General features: G+C 43.8%; 2 long non-coding RNA genes across 2 annotated transcripts in view; one reads left to right on the forward strand and one right to left on the reverse strand.

The window, feature by feature from the left end:
* Window positions 1–22,005, forward strand: part of LOC135304232 (uncharacterized) — a 295,038-nt gene that overhangs the window by 7,833 nt on the left and 265,200 nt on the right. The gene's annotated exons all lie outside the window — the stretch shown is intronic.
* LOC135304233 (uncharacterized) lies at window positions 18,695–20,540 on the reverse strand. The gene is made up of 2 exons (XR_010365652.1): window positions 19,535–20,540; window positions 18,695–18,954 (listed from the first exon to the last, which is right to left on the reverse strand). It is a non-coding gene; the product is annotated as an uncharacterized LOC135304233 (long non-coding RNA).

Below are 22,005 nucleotides of genomic sequence, written 5' to 3' on the forward strand. Positions count from 1 at the left end.
TCCTGCAGTGCTGAGACCAGCTGGAAGCACAGACCAGTGGGGACAGGCAGACAGTGTCCTTGTCACCAGCTGAATTTCCTCTCATACTGTTCTTCTTTCTTTGCATTTGAAGTCCTTGAGAAATTCTTCCACAATGTAGTGCTGTTGTGTTTGAATTTATAATTTAGGCAGGGAGTAGAAGCAAGGCTTAACTTAGACTCAACAGATCCATTTCTGTTTTTTTCTCTGCTTTAGTCCCCCTCAGTTGTGCTATTCCATAATTCCCCTTCATTCTTTGTTTTGTAGTGCCTAGGGATAAAGTAAAAATCTTGATCTGTGCTTAGATAGTCTCCTCTGAAACTTGAGTGCATCAGAGTCCCAGAAAGCAGAGGTGACAGTGTGAAATCACAGAAATGCTGGTTATGGGGAGAGAGTGAATCCTGGACATGGAAATTCCCTGGTCCTGGCACTGGGGTGTGTCATGGCCATGGAAAAAGTTAAAGTTGAATCAACTTTACTTCAAAACCAGACTGTAAGAGAAACCAGTGTTCCTGCAGGGCAGCTGAGCCCTCTGGAGCACAGAGCTGCACAGAGAGAGAGAACAGCATGAAATGGGAACTTTGCATGAAATCATGTAGTTTATCATCATGTCATGTCTGACCCTGAGTTTGGCACAGTTTTAAAATCCAGATGGTGGAAGTATCTGAACTTTTCAGGAATATAAAATTCTATAACAAACAGGATGATTTCTGTTTATTCCCACGTGTGTAATTCCTATATTTCTGCATGCCTTGGTGTTCTGTTATGGATATAAGGAACATCAAACCACTGCAGTGCTTCCTGAGCCTGCAGAAAGGACATTGCTGTTAGCACTGATTCATGGATTGCATTGTGATTTATGCCCTCTGGAGCTTTGTCAGATGGGAAGTGATGATGGGACAGGAAACCAGGCATTGTATGGAAACATCCAGGAGTGTGGAACTAGAGGAAAAAGCTGCAAAAATAATTTATGAGAGGTATTATAAAACTGTATATTCTGTATAAAAATACATTTATGATTGTGCACAGCTGGAAATTGTAATTGTTGAAAATATTGCAAGCCAGTGACTGATTTGTATGGAGGGAAAAGTCCAGAATTGTGTTTGAGCTGTGCCAGAGAAAGGACTGGAAGGACTCAATCCCCCTTAATCAGGGCTCTCTCTGCCTCAAGTTCTGCTAATCAAAGTTTTCTGAAGACTACTTATGAAATTACTTCAGATATACAATTTTAAACACTAGTAATAAATTCTTCATCCTGAAGGCTAGGGCTTTATTAATTTAAAGCCAGTTTTTCTTTGTCTGATATAAGTTAACAAGTGACTGTGGACTGGCAGCAATAACTGTGGGAGGAGAGGTCATTGGGACAAAGCATTTCAAACTCTCAAATAATATGGGGGGCATTTAATAACCAATTAAGCTTCCACATGTAGCAGAAGCAATTTGAGCTTGGAGAGGCCATGCTCAGCAGAGAATGCCTGTCCCAATCCAAACCAGAATTACATTTGAACCTGTAATGTCACTGAAATGTGATTCAGGGCTTGTTATTGAAGGTTTGCAGCAAGCTGTGACCCCAAAGGGGCTGTTTGGAGCCTGTCCATTAGCAGAGTAATAAAGGAGCTGTAAAGGAGTCACCTGGCTGATAGGTGAAGCTGCCCAGAAATAAGGTGAGAGAAAATTGCAGATCACTTGGTGTCCCCTTCTGGTTTTGAGCCCTGCTAAAGGAGGCTATTGCAGTGTTTTTTCTACTCCAAGTGGTAGAATTGGCACTGCTTTATTTGAAAGGAAAAGAACTGAAACAGGGGAGTAGGTTGATGAGAAGAAGGATTATTGCTAAAATTGTTTCAGCTTTTTCCAGTGTTCCCAAACAAGACGCTGCAGAGAGTACTCATGTAAATTAGAGGAATGAATACCAACCAAAAATTAGGAGGCATGATGGATTACAAGAGGCTTTTTACTGCTGAAATCTGTTTTGTTTTGTTTTTTTTTTTTTAAATTTGTGTGAGGGCCTCCCTTCAAGGTTTGGCCTTGTGAAGGAGCCAAAAATCAATAGGCTAGGAACAGAAAGGATTTCCACAAATCTGGGAGAACCATGACAATAGTGTTCTTTTAATGTTAAATATCAGGTCTTGTTTTAAAAAACAAGTGTTTTCTTAAGGGCACCTTCTAATAGTTCTCATCTTCCTGTGGTTCCTAAGCAGAATTCCCTGCTTGAATTAATTTTAAAGGAATTTCTGTACCTTCAACTTGGAATACAATTAAGATGAAAACAGGAAACTATGGAATAGCTAGGGATTTGCTTCCTGAAATACTTCTAACTACTACTGTGATCTTCTAGAACTTCTAAAGGCAAACATGAAGAAGCACCAACCAAACTCTGGCTCTGAACAGAACATCCATGCCAAAATCCAGCTGCCCCTCACAGATGTTGCCTGATGTGGATCCAGACCTCCCCTGGTGAGGGAAGTGCAGCTTGCTTTGGTATTTCCAGCACCTCCCTGCGGTGTTTGTGCCATCTCTGTCCTGTGCGAGGCACTCGGGGCTTTAGGGAGTGTTTGGGGAAGTTTATTGGAGTTTAACCAGGAAACGTTCAGACTGTGCTGCTGCATCCCTGTGCCACGTTTGGGAATGCGATGCTTCCCTCTGCCGGCCACACAGAGAGGAAATCTTACTGTGAAACAAGCAACGAATTTTTCTTCTTCCAGCTTTTTAGTGGCTTTTTTGGCCGAAATTAGTAGGCTACTTGGTATTTTTTTGTTCTTAGGTAAGGGTGCTGCATTGATGACACCTTAAGCTTTTCACAGCATGAAAGTGAAAAAGGCTCAGTTTCAGCAGTGAAATACATTAAAAATGATGTTTGTAAAGGCTTGGTTGCTGTTGTTATGTGTGGGTGTTATCTGAAAGTACTAATTTTTTCGAGGTTCACATGGAAAACATGGCTGAGTTGACTGAGGAGCATTTTTGGAGGCAGTTCATGAGAGCTTAGAGCTGTTCCATAATCCACCTTCCAGCCCTGCTGGATGCACATCAGTCAGGGCCACCAGGAGGGTGGAACTGCAGGGAGCAGGATGGACACAGATTGAAATGTGCACAGAAATGTCCTGGTGCCCCTGAGCTGCAGAGAGCAGGATGGACACAGATTGAAATGTGCACAGAAATGTCCTGGTGTCCCTGAGCTGCAGAGAGCAGGATGGATACAGCTTAAAATGTGCTCAGAAATGTCCTGGTGCCCCTGAGCTGCTGCCACCTGCGAGCTGGACCTGCCTGTAGGCCAGCTGCAGAAGGTGTGCTCCTCAGCTGTGACAGGAAAGGCCTGCAGCAGTAAATTTAGGGTCTAAATTTTGGAAATTTCAAATTCTCCAAGATGTTTGAGCCCTTTAGTACTTTTTTTCTTCCCCGTGTGTGATGGTTTTCATCTTTTTGATGGATGTGCTTGGGTTGAATTGCACCTTTAGTAGATATATGGTTTTTTCCTTCTTTTTAGATTGTCTCCCCATTCTCATTTGAGTTCTTTTCTTTTAAAGATGAGAGTGGGGGTAAGAGTGAGTCCACAGGATTTGTACCAAGCTTCAGAGCTGTAGGAAGTGGAATAGTCTATTACTCCATGAAAATATTGGAAAATTAGTAAAAAAAGACAAACCCCAAATAAACAAGGGGGAACACCTCACAGCAGCCCTCCCATACCATTGCTTTTTATCATTACAATTGCAACAATTAATTGGCTCAGCTTTCCTTCAAGTTCTGTGCTCTTTGAAGGGTAACCTTAGGAAATGAATTGATATTTCCTCCTGGGAGCTGGCAGCTTTGGCCAGGCAGGTCCCAGCTGCACACGGGCAGTGACAACACCTCTGTTGGGGTGGAGTTTGGTAAAACCATGGCTAGCACTGGGCAATGCAGGGAGATTTTGCCCAGTTGCATTCCTGGGCACACCCAGAGCCAGCACTGGCAGTGGCAGCAGCCTTTGGCCAGGTGTGTGTGGACTTTATCAGCCCCCATGAGGGTGGCACTTGGTTTGATTTCCAGTAGAAGTTTTCACCTTCAGGAAGTCATTCCTTTGTGCTGCAGGTTCCCAGTCCGTGGAACAGACCCAGAATCAGAGTCTCAGGAGTGTTGGTGTATAATTTTCCTAGCACTCCACAATAGCAGGATGAAAGGGGGTGTGGAGCTGCAATTAACACTGGATGAGACTGAATTGCACTTGCAACAAAGAGAAGTCTTTCAGTAAGTCTACAATAAAATCATAATTATATCCCCAGTATCCTTGGCAACAGATTAAGGTCCCAAAAGGTGATTTTACAGTTCAGTATTCATGGCTGATGCAGAGATGGAAAAGAAGGAAAAGCATAATCATTTAAACAGTTTCTGGGGTGTAAATAAGCATGATGTGAGAAACACTAAATGCATCACACTGAATACATAGAAGTGTAGAAGTGTGCTCTCCAAGGAAACAAATAATTTCTGTAGTTAGGACATGAAATTCAAGAATTTGTATGCTTGATGATTTAAATTAGTACAAAAGGATGGTGCTTATTGGATATAGATTCATTTCTCAACAGGGAATTCTATCCAATTTTCATTTTAAGAAAGCTAGCCCTTGAGACACAAGGATTATCAGCTGATGAAGTGAAGATAAGTTGCTTTATCAGAACTGCTTATACGGAGGAATTACCTGATTATAAATTCTTTTATGTGGATATATTTTAAACTCCCTGCAGTTTTTCATTATAAAGATTCCTTTTCCCAAGCTTGATATTCAGGGCTGTATATAGGAAACATACTCCCTTCCCCTAATGACCCTCTCAGAAAAGGTTAATGTTTTAATAAATACTTGCTGTACAGGTACCTCTTTTTAAACAGCCTCCTGTCTCCATTTGCTTTTTACTCAGTACATTTTACTGCCACAGTTCTCACCAGCACAATGGTGAATTTTTTTTTGCATTCCCCTTTTCTCTCTGTTTTCTTTCAAATAAGAACCAATAAAAGTAATAACCTTAGGAGGCAGAGTTCTTATGTTTATTTTTGAAGAAATGATTCTGTCATCATCTGGACGACCAGCTCTATGCATGAATTCCTAGATGTGCCATCAGGAAGGAAGATGGAAATGAGGGAAAGTCAGCAAGGTGCATGAAGATATTTGTGGAAATAAGATCTTGGAAATGGGACAATAATGAATAGAAGGAAAGGGTAATGCAGGCATGCGAATTCTAAATGCCTTCCAACCTGAAAAAACCACTGGCTGCTGGGAATGTGCTTTAACTGATGTTTGTGTCGCTGCTGAGGCACAGAATAAGTCATATTATACCGTTATTGGAGGTATGGCATAGTTTGAGTGTGAAAATGATGCTGGGGACTGCTTTGAAGTGACTTAGGTGATGGAAATTCCTGCCCCTCCCTTCCATTTTGAGGCTGAGATGAGTGATGAGCTGTGTAATTTTGTACATAATGATCCATCTTCTCTCTGACAGATTTGGTTACTAAAGTTTCTCGAAGTGCACTCAGTACTAAATATTGAGACCTGGCTTTGCTTTCCTTTTAATAAAGGCCTTCGGAGGAGAGGGAAGACATAATGGGACAAAATAATTTTGTGATTATTTGTTTACTTATAATTGCATGGTTTGGAGCAAGACTTTGTAGCTGCAAATAAGCATGAGATGTGCCTGTGAGGAAGATGCCAATTGTACAGCTTTAGGGACTGTAACTCCCCTGTTTGGGACCAACTAGCACATCTCCAGTGTAAATGCAGTCTGCTGGAATTCTGCAGGATTGGGGATCTCCTGGGTTTTCACAGAAATGTTCAGAATTTAATAGCAAAGAACACTGAAACACTATAAGAGCTAAAGACCATGGGGACTTGAGCTGGAATTGTGTTCACATTCTGTTCACAGGGAAGGGCCAGAAAATAGGAATTGTATTGGCCAGATCAGTTCTGGTAAGTGAATGAGTCGCTGTATGATCTTAGTAGTATCAGGTAATTTCAAGACATTTTCTTTTCCTTTTACTCTGACTACAGAGAGGTTGTTCCAGTTTCCTGTAACTCCTGCCTGGTTACCTGCATTAAGCAGCACTTCATGCAGAATCTGGTTAATCAGGGAATGCATCCATTCCCATACCACACTGCATTTTCTAACACAGCTTTTGTTGGGGCTGGGGCAGCATCTGTTCTGACACAAAACATGGGCCTGTGTGAAGATCCAGCTGAAATCATTCTTGTGCTTTCCTCTGCTTTTGGAGGCCTCCAGGGACAGGGGGCAGGATGGTGCAGAGTGTTTGACCCTGCACTGGCAAACCTCACTGAGATCCCTGGAAAGGGCAGGCAGGGAATCAGAATAACAGAAAAACTGGATTTTTGCTGCAAGTCAATTACTTGCTTTGCACATGAGCATTAGATAGCATGGGAAGAACAGTGAGAGGAAAGGAAAAAATAGCTTAGCTCTGTAGAACTGCAGAATGTTACTATAGATAGGCTGAGAGATTAAAGAGCTGTCTTGGCACATTAGAATTCAAAGACCAGCAGCCTCAACTGCCTTCTTGTCCTCAGGAATTTTTCTTAAGAATTTTATTCTTCAGATATCGCATTATAATGTGGGTTAAATCACTGTATTTTGTCTTGATTTTCCTCAATACTTTCCTTTTATCCTTTTGTTCTATCATTATCCCTTTTCTATCTCTTGGCTTGGCTCTTAATTCTCCCATATGTGGTTATTGGAGTAATTTGAGAAGCAAAGCCCAGAACTGCTTGGTTGGGGGATCTGTACTGAATAGGAAGCACAGCAGGAGATTTCAAAACTCAGATGAAGTCCCTGGGGTTGGTGGTACCTGAGGCTGGGCTGACCAGCACTGCCCTGAAGGTCTCTGAGCTAATTGTACAGCACCTGCAAGTCGTGGTGGCTCTCAGGGAGGCTTCAGCAAAGAAGGATGTGATGTCTGTGATGGAAAAACAGTGGGCTGCAAAATTTTGCATTTGGAAGAAAACCACAGCATGATCTATTGATCAGTTCATTGTTTAGATGTATTAGGTAAAGTAAAACCAAGCAAACCCCTGTAATTTGACTTCCTCTAGGAGCACAGTAATACTGATAACAACCTGTTTTAATAAAGAGGAGAAAAGAAAAATTAGTTTTGTTCCACTGAAGTAGAAGGGCAGTCAGTGGCTGGTGGTGAACCAGCAATTCCATTGTTGGGGGGAGCTTTTATTTTATTTTCTATTATGGAACTTCTGTGGTAATCCTGCTGGACTTGCTCATGGTTACCTGTAATATTTCTAAGGATTTTTGGAGTGTAACAGAACTGAAATCTTCTCATTTCCGTGGCAGTGTGTGTGTGCTCAGGACTGAGCCTGCTGACAAGGAAAGGGAGATGCACCATGGTTAAGATGAGCTGGACAAAACCTGTGTTGCATGGCAGTCTTTGTTTACTGTGTAAGTTTGAAAATATTCATTTTGCTGCTTCATTATGAGGAGAGTGTCCCAGTGTTAGCTGGATTGTATTAAAGAAATAAAAATACTCCCTGGGAGGGAAAAAAAAAAGTTGTGTACTTAACCATGTAAGTGAGAATACTGTATTAGTGATGATACAGAACAGGGAGAAAGTGGGGCAGCCTGCATGAGGAACATGAATAGCATGGCTGTCTAACAGCTTCTATTTTTGAAGGCATTAATAACATTCCAGTTCCTATTTACTGTATATTTTAAGCCAAGCAGCCTTCATGTGCACAAAATGTTAGTGCTTTCTGTGAATGTTGACAGGGAGCCTGTGAGTATTGGTTAAAAAGTGTCTGCCCAAGAAATGCCTTTTCTTGGCACTCTGCAGGTCTGGCCTGTGCTCAGCAGGGAGTGAGGGGGACTGCAGAAAGGAGTGTGTGATGGAGAGGAGTTCCTGAGCCCCTTTCCCACCCTCCAGGGGCTCCTGAGCCCCTTTCCCACCCTCCACGGGTTCCTGAGCCCCTTTCCACCCTCCATGGCAGCCCCCTGGCACGTTTGCCTCTCTCTGGGACACTGTTCAGTGTCACCAGCATGCCCACCACGCTTGGCTCCTCTTGTGTCCATGAGTAAGAACTTGCCCAAAACCTGCTTCACTGCTGGTGCTGGAATGGTGCTGCTCTTCAGCTGCTGAACAGAACAAGGAGGGTTAGTGGAAAAATCCGGAGATTCTAGGTTATTTCATAGACAGTCTGAGTGGGATTTAATAGACCCACATTTAAAAGATTCCCAATTAATGGTTGATTTTTCTCATTGTTTCCTTTTATCATAAAATCACAGGATGGTTTGGGTTGGAAGGGATGCTAGAGATGATCTTGTCCCACTCCCCTGCCATGGCAGGGACACCTTCCACTGTCCCAGGCTGGCCTTGGACATTTCCAGGGATCCAGGGGCACCCCTAATTTCTCTGGGCAATCTGTGCCAGGGCCTCACTGTCCTCAGAGTGAATTTCCTTCTAATCTCTGACACAAACCTGCCCTTTTCAGTTTGAAGGCATTGCCCCTTGTCCTGGCCCTGTGTAGGAAGCCCCTCAAGGCACTGGAAGAGGCCCCAAGGTTTCCCTGGACATTCTCTTCTCCAGGCTGAGAGAGTCCCACTCTCTGTCTGGTTTTGCATGAGGAATTGTGGGGTCTTGCCTGTTCTGGAAGCTGTGTGGGGTTTCAGTAAGAATTTTTACTAGGCTCTTGTTTTTATGTCTGTGTCATTTACTTAGAGGTTTTTTTATTATTATTCTTTTATCTACTACAATGAATTTACTATTCTATTTTCAGACTACAGAATAGTCTCTTCCCTGGTTTTACAAGTGTCTTGAAAAGAAAACTCTGAAATGCTTTTTCAAAACAGAAGAAGCTGAACTTCTCTGTTTTATGAATCAGATAATTACAAGCATGACTTTTATCAGACCTTAGTGCTTGTTTTTATTCCTGTAGCCTTGAAAGCTTCAGTTAATCATTTTCAATAGACTGAAAAATACTTTCCATGAAAGCTAATAAATTTGGAAGTGTATCTTGTAAATCCTCTAACTGATCCTGCAAACAGATGTTTACGATAAATATTGCTCATCTAAAAGCAGATATTGCTAATGAATATTAAGAACAGCATAAAATTGCTGGAAACTCTATTGTGCATCTTGAGAGAATCAGTGCTAATAAGTCAGATCAGTCACTTTTATTTAGGCAATACAAAAAAACATATGTCTTCCTGCTTTGCCAGCTGTCATAAACTTCTGGAGGAAAAGGTTGCTTCCAAGCTTTCCAAAGGGAATATTTCACAGAAGTATTTTGACCTTTATAGCTTACAAAACCAATTGACTTCCTTTTCCCATAAACTATTTTCTGGCTGAGGTTCTTCTACAGCAAAGCTTTAGTTGTGAGGAAAAATACCAGCTCCAAAAAAATAACTGGGCTGCCTTCTAGTGGTTTTAGACACCATAAATTCCTCTTATTAAAGAAATTCCCTTGAAAGGGATCATATTGTTCCAAATTTAGTATGTCCCCCCAATATTTCTTAATATTCACTAATTATATGTGCACTTTTATGATACTTTCATTTTAAGAACCACAAGGCAGATTGTACTAGTCACATACATTTTTTGTGGACAGCATGATAAGAAAAGCAAGATAAAAATAACCACCAACAAAACCCCAAAACCAAAACAAAATCGTCTTGGGGCCAGCTCAGTTTACAGCTGGTTTTTATCATCTTTCTTTTGTGTTTTCAATGACTGTCCTTATCTCTGCAATTAAATTGGATTTGCTGTTCCTGTTCTCCATGTAGGAGTTACCTGAGGAAAAAAACCACATAAATGGGAGTTGGTGTTTGTCATCTGATCTCAGTATTCACCTTAATTCAGTTTGGTTCTGGATTTCTGTGAAAGATGGAGAGGTCCCTTGCCTGTTTTTATTTCTCACTGATATCTCTGATTTATTCAGAGGTGCTGCTCTGAATTTCTACAGAGAACTAAGGTTAAAAACTTTACTTCCCAAAAATGTTCAGCCAGCTGACAATAATAAATTAAATACACAAACTGGAGGTAGGCTTAAGCTAACCAAAAAGTTTAAAATATGAGCTTGAAGGGCTGAAATCATTATTGACTAGAAATCCTCCAGGGACATTAGCAATGTGTTTGATAGTTGCCAGGGAAACACAACCTCCCTGTGACAGTGTGCACAGCACAGAATAAGTACCTGGAGTCATTCTGGCAGTGAGTGATCCTTCAGCAAACCCTGTGCCCCTGCACAATTGCAGATGCCTCTGCATCCAGCTGCATGAGCATCCCCTGTCCTTGCTGCACCATTCATGCTCCACATCTGGTGTGGCAAATAGAGAGAGAACCCAAGCAGGGGGTCAGGGTTGTGTGCTTGATCAAGTGTGTGCCTGGCTGGGCAGTCTGGACAAACCACAGGACGTGGTAGGGAGTGCAGAGGGTAACACAGACTCAATTTGGGATTATGCTTGTGGTCCATATTGGTGTAATAGAGAAATAGAGGATTCAGTCCAGAACAGCAGCAGGTTCTGCAGTGTTTAGTGTCCATCAGCTTGCAGAACTCTCTGAGGTCCTACAAATGCTACACATTGTTCATTCTTCCTTAGGTGAAATGTCAGTGCTGAGAAAAAGGAATTTGCTGTTCAGACGTATCACAAGTTTGGTGATCAGCTCAGGGACTAAGCCAAATCCATTTGAAATAGAAAGAATTCACGCATGATAAACAGCACAGGATAGCAGATGGCAATGGAAGTTGTAAGAGTTGTCCAAGCACAGCTACCAAAATAAGGCACCTGGGCCCTTGAAGTGGTTTAGTAAGGTCTAAAAGAAGAGAAAATATTGGAATTTCCAGCTACACATCTTCCTCAGTGCTGGAAATGGTTCAAGCAAACCTGATCTGCAAATCGATTTGTGAATGCTTTAGACTCAAACTGATAGCAGAAGTTTTTATGTTGTTACAGCACACGTGAACCATCCTTGAGGAGCCTGGTGTTGGCACCAGCTTGGAGTTCAGGTTACAGCTGGGGAAATGTCTCTTTGAAAGGTTGCATTTCACAATGAAACTGCTGTAACTCTAAAAACAGCCAAGGATAGGAAATCTCCCACTGATACCGTGTGAAATTCACTGTTTGAAGTGCTTGAGTGAGCATCAGCCCAGGATCCTGGGATTTGTGGGGTGAATCCTAGAAGTTACCTCAGTATTACTTTTAGGGAGAAAAGACAGCTGAGCCAGTACCATCAACCTGTGTGTAGCCACTGCTGCAGTGGTCACTTGTCTGGAGGCTGGATTACACAAACTCAAATAAATACAGAAGTTTAAACTCCCCTGAGAAATATCAAAAAGAATGAATAATACTTATTTCTTGCCAAATAGGCATTTCCACAAATTTCCACCTTGCCTACAGAATTGATTTTTCTGTATTAAGGATATTGTTTTATAATTTAGCAGTACATAATTCTTGTTTCAGTTTGATGTTGGCATTTGGGTCATTTTTCAGTCAGCTGTACCAAGAAATGAAAGCTAATGACTTCATTGAATAGTGGCTGAAATAATCCCCAGAAATGTCTTTTTACATTGTAAATTGATACACGTTGTTGTCATTATCTTATATAAATGATTGTGGGGCTTTGCTGCACTTTCTAGGCTCATCTCTGTTTTATACCATAAATTATAGGGAAAATGTAGTGAAGACCTCTCTGTTCTGTGATCTGCATGAAATATGTCTGTATCCATTATCTGGGTACAGTTTGGGAATTATCACAGCTCTTGCTCACTGCCATGTTCCTGGGATATTTGGCAGCCAAAATGTCATTTCTGAGGTGGAGAAGGAAGCGACTGAGAAAGACCTGAATTAAATATGAACCTCGTCTTCAAGGAGGAGTCAGGCACAGACTGGAATTGTACAAAGCCTTTCCTAGGACACAGTTGGGCTGGAACTAAATTACTTGGAAAGCCATAACTTTGTCTGAAGTTATAAAATTGAACTGGCTTAACTTAGGCATTTTGTGGGGGATTTGATGCTGTTTTTACCAAGACACTTAAGATAAAATATACCATGATTTGGGACTTGTAAGGAGATGTTGCACACCAACAATTTCCTTTTATCCAGTGCTTGTGGCCTGTAAGCAAGCCCTTGGCTCCTCTGGAGCCTCCTGCTCTTGCTTCCCCAGCAGTGAGATTATTCAGCCAGGCAAAGCTGTGCTCTGAGGAGGAGTGGGAAGCAGGAAAACAGCAATTGGGAAGCCTGCAGCATATGAGCAATCCCCTTCAGCAGTGTTCTTGAGCTTGAAGCTAGCAAGCTGTGAGGAAAGGACAGCAGCAATGGGCAGCTGTCAGTTTTGCTGTTTAGCCACAGTGATTCTTATCAGAAGACAGAAAACAGTACATCAAGAGTAAACAGAAAACAAATAGCTCCACCATCTGCTGTGGTGGGAGTAGCCATATGGAGTGGAGTTCAAAGGGTGCTGTGTTCTGGTTTAACTCTTTGCTGCATCCCTCAATCAGTCACTCATCTCAGCTGCTTCCTTATCAATGGCTGGCTCTGAGTGGGGTGGAGCTGATTTCCCATCTTATCAATAGCATCAAAAACATTTCAGTGTAGTGCATGATATCCAGGGCCCGGCTGTTCTCATCCAGGGGGACTCAGGAGTGGCAAGGAGGCACAGAAAGGTGTTTGGTAAGGATGGGTGGCAGGTGCTGCAGCTGTGCCTCCAAATGCTGTGGGTGAGCAAACCCAGCCCAGGAGGAGAGGGGTGAGCACAGGAGTGACTTTGTAAACTGGCACCTCCGGACATGTGGAACACACAAAAGAAAAGAGGATAACTTGGGAGCAGGTTTTAGATTTACTAATCCTTAATTCTGTGCTTTGCTCACTTTTCCAATGCAGCTGCAGTTCCTAGGAAGGAGGAGTGACCTTGCAGTGGGGATGGGGTGTGGCTGAGCTGTAGTCAGGGAACCCCAGGTCCCTCATCTGCTTTCTCTTAAATCTGTCCCCAAGTCATGGCACAGAATGGTATTCCAACTTCCATTATTACTGTTTTTTTTCCACCCATTCTTCTAATGTTTTGAAATAGCAGGTACTGGCTGTTCACTTGTGCTTGTAAAAGTTCATGGTTTACTTTGTGAAATATATTTAAATCTAACATTTGGTGTAAGAAAAGCTTAAAAGACAAAGTTGAAGGGATTAATCCCTTTAGTGTGTTGGGGTTTTATTTAGTTGCTAGAACTGGAAAGGGTTTGGCTTCAAATTAGATCAGAAATTAAGATAAATGTGGATGAAATTTGATCTGCAAAAGCAGATCTTGTCTGTAAGCCAAAGCTATGAGTTTCACTCTTATGCATTTTGGGTTGTTGGGAATCAGGCTAATGGAGATAAGATTTACAAACCCAGAAGATTTGGAAGCAGCACTAACCCAGTGACATCATGAGCATGCCAAAGAGCACATCCCTGTGCTTAGGGGTCTCTGTGGATTGCAGATTTGTCACTGATGGAAGCTGAAACTGTCAGGAAGGTGCATTTATAACTGCAGGTCTGATCTGCCCAGCTCACCTGTGGCATCCCTGCTGTCATGGGAGCCTTTTGTCTATGTAGGAGAGAGAGGAATGCTTTGAATAGAAATAAAATAAATATAAATAAATGCTTTGAATACATGGGATGGAATTCCTTTTTGATCAGAAAGGTGATTTGTGAGCAGGACAACAACTGAGTGCTGAGGACAATTGTTGGGCTGTGAGAAACCCAATTTTAATTCACTGGAATGATTTAGCCATGGTAGTTTAATTGGGAGGGTGTTGAATTTTGGAATTTTTAGGTCTTCTGTTGGGTTCTGTTTTTTGAGGATTTGCTTTAGTCTTTGTTTTAAACACTAATGAACAACAAGAGTTTTCTTTATTCTGTTCAGTACAGAACAGAACTGATTTGCTGGCATCTCTCTTTTTTATTTTAGGATTGTGTTTTCTCCAGGCAGAAAAACCCAACTGGTTTGTCCATGGAATACAGACTTATTAATTTTAGCATTCTTTTATGAAAGTATTGAATATGGTTTTGCATCTACTGATTTTAGAACAGATGCTTCTGTCTCTCTCTGCCTCCTTTTCTCATGGAAAACTCAAAAAAATTGGTTTTAAAAGCTTGTATTGAAGTGCTATACTGAAATAGTTAATATGCAGAGAAACTCAAATATCTTGGTAATGAACTTGAAATATCGAGGGAATTTTAGACAAAATGTAATCAAACAGTGCATCAGGACTGTTGTGCTAACTAATGGTAATTAAAACTTCCCCCTTTGCCTGCTTCCCTGTGTTCAAAACATAATTGATTGTATTAAAGTTTCTCAGAACTAAATACTTCAACCCTGGGGTTAACCATGTTTGTGGATACTTTATCATATCCAAAGAAACAAGGGAAGCAAAACAAGACATGTGAGTCTCTGTGTGAATTAGCAAATAATACTGTTGTGCAGCAATTAACTCTCTGTCTAGGGATGCCTCCAAAATGATCAGTTAAAGGCTTCAGATAAATGGAATTAAATCAACTAATAAAAAAAAATAATTGCATAGTAAACAAAACGTTACCCAGGTACAAAAATAATTTAGATTTTTTTTAAATTCCAAATTAACTTTTACAGGCTAATGAGTGGTGCATGCTATTAGAGCTAATTCAGGAGGGGATGTTGTGGAGCTCCAGAGCTGAGGCCAAGAAACCCATGGATTTCAAACTGGGGAGGAATAACTGCATTGCTTCTCAGGTTTAGGCAGAGATTGGGCCGGGCTGGGGCTATGATCGAGCTCTGGTTTGAGCCAGGGTTAGGTGGTGACAGAGCTGCAGCAGAGATTATTTTAAAACTCCCAGGTTCAGGCGGTGATGGAGCCGTGGCTGAGGTTATTTTTAGGCTCTGTTTTAAGCCGGGTTCAGGCGGTGATGGAGCCGTGGCTGAGGCTGTTTCTAGGCTCCAGTTTAAGCCAGGTTCAGGCAGTGATAGAGCAGTGGTTGAGGTTGTTTCTAGGCTCCAGTTTAGGCCGGGTTTAGGTGGTGATGGAGCCGAGGCTGAGGCTGTTTCTAGGCTCGGTTTAAGCCGGGTTCAGGCGGTGATGGAGCCGTGGCTGAGGCTGTTTCTAGGCTCCAGTTTAAGCCGGGTTTAGGCGGTGATGGAGCCACAGCTCAGGTTGTTTCTAGGCTCTGGTTTAAGCCAGGTTCAGGCGGTGCAGGAGCCGTGGCTGGGTTATTTCTAGGCTCCGGTTTATGCTGGGTTCAGGCGGTGCTGGAGCCACGGCTCAGGTTATTTCTAGGCTCAGTTTAAGCCGGGTTTAGGTGGTGATAGAGTCGTGGTTGAGGCTGTTTCTAGGCTCGGTTTAAGCCGGGTTCAGGCGGGGCCGGAGCCGTGGCTGAGGTTGTTTCTAGGCTCTGGTTTAGGCGGTGATGGAGCCGTGGCTGGGTTATTTCTAGGCTCGGTTTAAGCCGGGTTTAGGTGGTGATAGAGTCGTGGTTGAGGCTGTTTCTAGGCTCGGTTTAAGCCGGGTTCAGGCGGGGCCGGAGCCGTGGCTGAGGTTGTTTCTAGGCTCTGGTTTAGGCGGTGATGGAGCCGTGGCTGGGTTATTTCTAGGCTTGGTTTAAGCCGGGTTTAGGCGGTGATGGAGCCGAGGCTGAGGTTATTTCTAGGCTCTGGTTTAGGCGGTGCAGGAGCCGTGGCTGAGGTTGTGTCTACGCTCCGGTTTAAGCCGGGTTCAGGCGGTGATGGAGCCGAGGCTCAGGTTATTTCTAGGCTCTGGTTTAGGCGGTGCAGGAGCCGTGGCTGAGGTTGTGTCTACGCTCCGGTTTAAGCCGGGTTCAGGCGGTGATGGAGCCGAGGCTCAGGTTATTTCTAGGCTCGGTTTAAGCCGGGCTTAGGCGGTGCAGGAGCCGTGGCTGGGTTATTTCCAGGCTCTGGTTTAGGCGGTGCAGGAGCCGTGGCTGAGGCTGTTTCTAGGCTCGGTTTAGGCCGGGTTCAGGCGGTGATAGAGCAGTGGTTGAGGCTGTGTCTAGGCTCCGGTTTAGGCCGGGTTCAGGCGGTGATGGAGCCATGGCTCAGTCTGTTTCTAGGCTCCGGTTTAGGCCGGGTTCAGGCGGTGATGGAGCCGAGGCTCAGTCTGTTTCTAGGCTCGGTTTAGGCCGGGTTCAGGCGGTGATGGAGCCATGGCTCAGCCTGTTTCTAGGCTCGGTTTAGGCCGGGCTCAGGCGCGGCCGGAGCTGCGGCTCGCTCGCTGCCCGTGCCTCGGGCTCCATCTGTCGGCCGCGCTCGGTCCCTGCAGCGCCGTGCCCAGCCCTCCCTGCGCCGGCTCCTTCTCCTTCCTCCCCCTCCATCCTCCTCCTCCTCTCGCCGGGTTCCGCTCCTGGGAGCTCCCAGTCTCCCCGGGATGCTGGAACCAGCGCGGTGCTATTGCCGTCCGCCCGCCCTGCTTCGGGCTAAGCCGCTCCTTAGAACCCCAGCCAAGGCTGGATGGTGTGTGACAAGGTGTAAAATCACCTCCAGAAGTCTGGAATTTCACCCTTGAGCAAGTGACGAATCCTGCAGACGTAATAAACGTTTGGAAAGTGTGCTGCTGCTCTGGCAGTTGCAGAGAGACAGAAATCCCTGCCATGTGCTGCCCTGGCTAATGAGCCCTGCTCAACACTGTGCAGGGCTCCAAGGGACGAGGATGTCCCTGGATCACAAAATCACACCAGGCACGGTGGCTGCTCCATCATCCCTGGCTAAAGGCACTGCAGCTGCACCAAGGAACCGTCCTGGGCCAGCATCAGTCATCCCGCACACAGGGAGGAGTGTTGGAAGTCAGATTGTTTAGTAAGGGATGAAAGAAGGGTGAGCAGGAGGCAGGCAAGAGCCAGAGCTGGGCCATGTGGCCAAAGGGACATTCCTTCCTTCATGGCATCCTGCTCTGTGCCTGAACGGGGGAAACCTGCCTGGGGAACTGGCTGGGCTTCACTGTGTGTGCTGGGCAATTCAGTGTGCCCCACTCGTTTCCTATATTCTAATTATTTTAGCATTATTAATTTCCTTTCTGTTTCTGCCCTGTTAAATTATCTTTATCACAAGGCACAAATTTTGTTTTTTCCCCCTCCTCTCTCCCCCATCTCACTGGGGAGGGGGTGAGGAAGTGAGGGGCTGGGTGGTGTTCAGCTCCCTGAAACCACAACAATGATAAAGCAACTTGCTTCTTTGCAGTAGGTAGATGCACAGTGTGCTCCGTCAAAATTGCACGTTCTTAAAAACCCATTCTCTTTCATTTTCAAACTTCAGTGGGTGTTAGAGAAGGTGGGAGCTGTTATTGTGCACAGTGGGAACCTCTTGGAAATGCAGACGAAGTGGAACAGTTTGGGGCTGGCTGGTTAGCTGCAAACCCCCATGCAGGTGGAAATGTAATCTCGCCTCTTGTACCTCCTGCTGGCTCTTTTCTTCATTTTCTTCTTGTTTCCCCCTCTCTGCTTCCAAAGTACACATTGGCTGAGGTGAAACAAATATTTCCTCACAGTTGACCTGAATGGAGGGACCCACATTGTTTTTTGGATTCAGTCTCTGCAAGTGGCTTCTGTCAAATGAAAAGGCTCTGTAGTGCTGTCACAGATCATGTCCTGTAGCTAGCAGGCAAGGTGTTCACCAGAAAATGGAATTTAAATTAAGGAAGAACGGTGCTTATACTGCTAAATATATGACAGAAGGCTTAGTCTGTCTTGGGTGAGTTTTTTGGTTTTGTTTTTTTGTGTGTGAAAAATGGAATTTTTTGACAAGTAAGTTTTTGGGTTTTTTTTAAATCTTGCTGTATGGCAAAAGTGAAGAGCAGGGGATTTCAACTTCTTGTGCCAGCTGTGAGCATAAAACAACTGAAACTTGTCAGCTTGGGAACATCGTGAGTCTTCTTTGGGCATTCTGGTGATCTAAAGGTGCTTGCTCTTCTCCTCCTGAAATGACCTTACAAAGAGCTGCCGGGAAGGGCATTGTTTCATTTGATTTTGGATTCCATTTGCTTTGGAGATAGTATATTGCAATATGTTTGTTTTCGTGCTCTTGCTGTGGAAGAATTGCAGGTGTTGACAGCTGACTGTTTTACAAAAAATGGATTAAAAGCAAAGTGATTTTTTTAACATTATTTTTGAGGCACATTATCACTGCTGCAGTTGTCCTTCTAAAGCTGATGAAGTTAAAACCAACATAAATTATTTGGATGCTCATCAGAGCACCTTGTAAGGCCATTTGCAATGGTTTGATCCTGAGCTTTGGGTGAAAGTGCTGGAACTTTGTTGGTGATAAAATGACACAATCCCAGTGCTGAGGTGCAGTCCTCACCTATGCTGAGACCCTGAGTCAGCTTTTGGTTTGAAATTCCTCCTGTTTCCTCTGAAAGCACAAACCCCTCCTGGCTCCATCTTTTCTCTCACAGCCCTCTCCTGGCTCTCACAGAGCACCCAGCCCCATCCTTGCTCTGCAGGCACCAGGACAGGCTGGAGAATTCCAAATAAGTTCTTCAATAAAAGTAAAGAAAAAATCCCCCACAAAGTAAAACTTGTTCCCTGTGACGCTCAGTTTAGGCAAGAACTAATAAGATGAAGAAGATGAAGCTGCATGGTTCATCAATGTTAGATTTTTTCAGATTTGTTCCTCAAATTGGAGGCTGTAACAGAATTGTCAGGACTGGTTGTAAAGGCTTAAATGTTCTCTCTCCAAAATGATTGAAATGCTGTTCAGTCTCCATTACTTTTGTTCATTTGAATCTGCCAAGACAGGTGCCAATTAGTGCTGCAGATGGTGCAAGCAACCAGACGGAGCCTCCAAAGGGTTCCCTGTGCCTTATGAAATATCCTGACTTTAAATGGCCTCTGGCACTTGGAGTGATGGTGTGGCTCCACAGCGAGTCTTATACAAGTGGGAGCCCTGTGGTTCTGTTATCTTCCTGAAAACTCCCTTTTGTGTTCCTTGGAGATAATAGGCTCGTAAGGGTCTCTAGAAAAGGAAGGTTCAGAAAGTTTGCAGATGTCTCATTAGTACATTATTATAATGATCCCTGACAGAGTGTGAATAAAAGAGTTCTACTTTCTTAAGATGACTTGTATCTGGTCACTTAAAACAGTGTTTACTGTTCAGTGATGTGCCATTAGCTAGGCAGGACTGTAATTTTCCACTTCTTTTCAGCAAATCATCAAATGATTTTACCTTTTGATTTTACATTTTCCTCAGCCTTTACTGCAAAGATTTACAATGGAAAATCTTTTCCTTACTGAATACTTAGTGGAATGATTTTAATGAGAGGCCATCCCTGGTAGCTGCCACAGTGTCCTGCAGCTCTGTTGGGACGGAGAGCTAGGCCAGCTTGCTGGGCTGAGCAAGAAATGTGTTTTTCTTTTGGCCAGCTCAGCCCTGGTGGCTGAGAGTGATCTGAGGATTCTGTGCATCCATCCTGGTGCTGCTGAGGCTGGCTCAGGCCCAGCCTTGCTGCAGCAGCGTTGAGGCAACAGAGCTCTGTGCTTTCTGACTGAGAGCTGCTCAAGACCCTGTCCTAGACCAGCTCTTTATCACTCCTTACCTCTGCTGAGGCACAGCACTGTGACATGGTGGCCGTGGGTCGGTGTCTCTGAGGTGGTGGCCTCGGATCAGTGTGGATCTCTGAGGTGGTGGCCTTGGGCCTGCATGGGTCTCTGAGGTGGCCTTGAGGTCAACGTGGGTCTCTGAGGTGGTCTCGTGTCTGTGGGTCTCTGAGGTGGTGGCCTTGTGTCAGTGTGGGTCTCTCAGGTGGCTTTGGGTCAATGTCTGGGTCTCTGAGGTGGTCATGGGTCAATGTCTGTGTCTCTGAGGAGGTGGCCTCAGGTCAGCGTGGGTCTCAGAGGTGTGTTTAGGTCAGGGTCTCTGAGGTGGCCTCAGGTCAGTGGTGGGTCTCTGAGGTGTTTGCCTTGGGCCAGTGTGGGTCTCTGAGATGGTGGCCTCAGGTAAATGTAGGTCTCTGAGATGGCTGTGGGTCTCTGAGGTGGCCGTAGGTCACTGTGGGTCTCTGAGGTGGCCGTGGCTCAGTGTCTGAGGTGGCCTCAGGTCAGTGTCTCTGAGGTGGATGTGGCGCAGTGTGGGTCTCTGAGGTGGTGGCCTTGGGCCTGCATGGGTCTCTGAGGTGGCCGTGGCTCAGTGTCTCTGAGGTGGCTGTGGGTCAATGTCACTGAGGTGGATGTGGGTCGGTGTCTCTGAGGTGGCCTCAGGTCAGTGTCTCTGAGGTGGATGTGGCTCAGTGTGGGTCTCTGAGGTGGCCGTGGGTCAATGTCACTGAGGTGGATGTGGGTCGGTGTCTCTGAAGTGGCCTCGGGTTGGTGTCTCTGAGGTGGCCTCAGGTCGGTGTCTCCAAGCTGTCTCAGCCATCAGGTAGAAGCCCTGCAGCCACCCAGAATTGTTTCACGTCCCTGGAGCTCTCCCCATGCTCCTCCTCGGTGGAGCTGGAGTGGTTCTGTTCCCCTGTTTAATTATCACTGCTGTTCAGCCGAGCCCTGAAGTGGCTTTGTGTTGCAGTGATAGAATGAGGGCAGCAGTAGAAAGCTACTGAGACTTGTTTTTTCCTCTGTGGACTTAAAATAAACGACCACATGTTTGATAGGGAAGCTGGTTCTGTCTAGAATTTAAAATCACCTGACAAGAACCTGTAGAGCTTAATTCCCTTTAAACTGTTAAATGGAAATCAGAACATGGGGAGAGTCTGTGGAAGAGGCATTAAATGAAACGCTTACCAGCAGAGTACCTACAAATTTGGGAGCTAATAGATTGTTATCTGCCACAATTTAAAATCCTGAGACCAAATAAAATTCAAAATGTGGATTCTTATTCCTGTGTGCAGCATGAGCAGTCTTTGCTAAAATGTTCTGTGCATAATTTAATGTTCATCCTTTTAACTTTGAAGGTGTATTGCCAAAGAATTACTCACACAGTTAAAGAAAAAAAACTAAAAATCAGTGAATGTAGCCCATAAATAAGCTACACAGAATTACTTCCCTTTCCAGATTTTTCAACAAATGACAAAGGATATACTCTTCAAAAATGCATTTACCAAAAGGAATCTTTTCAAATAATTTCTCATACATACAGCTCTGGCTTTTAATGACTGTTGCAGTAAGCTTGGGAAATTGCTCTCACTCTATTTTAAGAGCATTTTTACCTAAGTGTTCTTACTGTAAATTCCACTGGTGCTTTGGTCCTGATCAGTGGCAGTTAATGGTTTAGGTGGAAATAATGCACTGGAGTTGGGCAGCAAGCTCAGTCAGGTGAGAGCTGTCACCAGTGGTGTTTGCTATAATTAATGTGATTTGAGACTGTATGTGACAAGCAAGATATCATAATTAAAGCGTTCCTTGCAAATTGTTGAAGCTGTTCACTCAGTAAACTTGTTTTCTTAATGCTAAAGGACTCATCAAGGGACAGCCAGTTGTGCTTGGACTGAAAGTTGATTTGTGAACTTGTTCTTATCATTAAACAGAGATGAGGCATTCACAGCATTACAATTTCTTTATTTCTTTTTTTTTTTTTGCTGTGTCTCACATTTTGTTAATCCTCTAAAAAGTTACTGTTGATTATGGTAGGTTTGGGGCTAATTTTTGTGTTTTTAAACATATCCAAAAGTGAACGTCAATGTATAATCCCCAAAATGTCAGCCTTTCCTTTTAGGGTCTAAGCAGACCCCTGATGAAAATTTCAGTGTTTGTAGGTGCTGCAGGAGTGGATTATCTTTGGAATTGGAATTTCCCAATGTGAGGAGAGAAATCATGCTTGGAATCAGTCTGATATCTCAAAAAACTCAACAAATAGAGATTGGGAAGGAACTGACACTACAATACTATAAAAATAATGTCTGAATAATGAATATTATTGACTTCATCGAATTTAATTTAGGTGTAAGGGAGATCTTAAGCACATGAATAAAAATACTTATTTTATGGAGGGAAAAGCAGCAAAAATAGAGGAAATGGTTTCTCTGCTTCTCCCCATTAAGAGCACTGAAAGAATTTAAGATTGGTGCAAAGAGAC

This window comes from Passer domesticus, chromosome 7, assembly GCF_036417665.1.
Source record: "Passer domesticus isolate bPasDom1 chromosome 7, bPasDom1.hap1, whole genome shotgun sequence".
Classification (NCBI taxonomy): Eukaryota; Metazoa; Chordata; class Aves; order Passeriformes; family Passeridae; genus Passer; species Passer domesticus.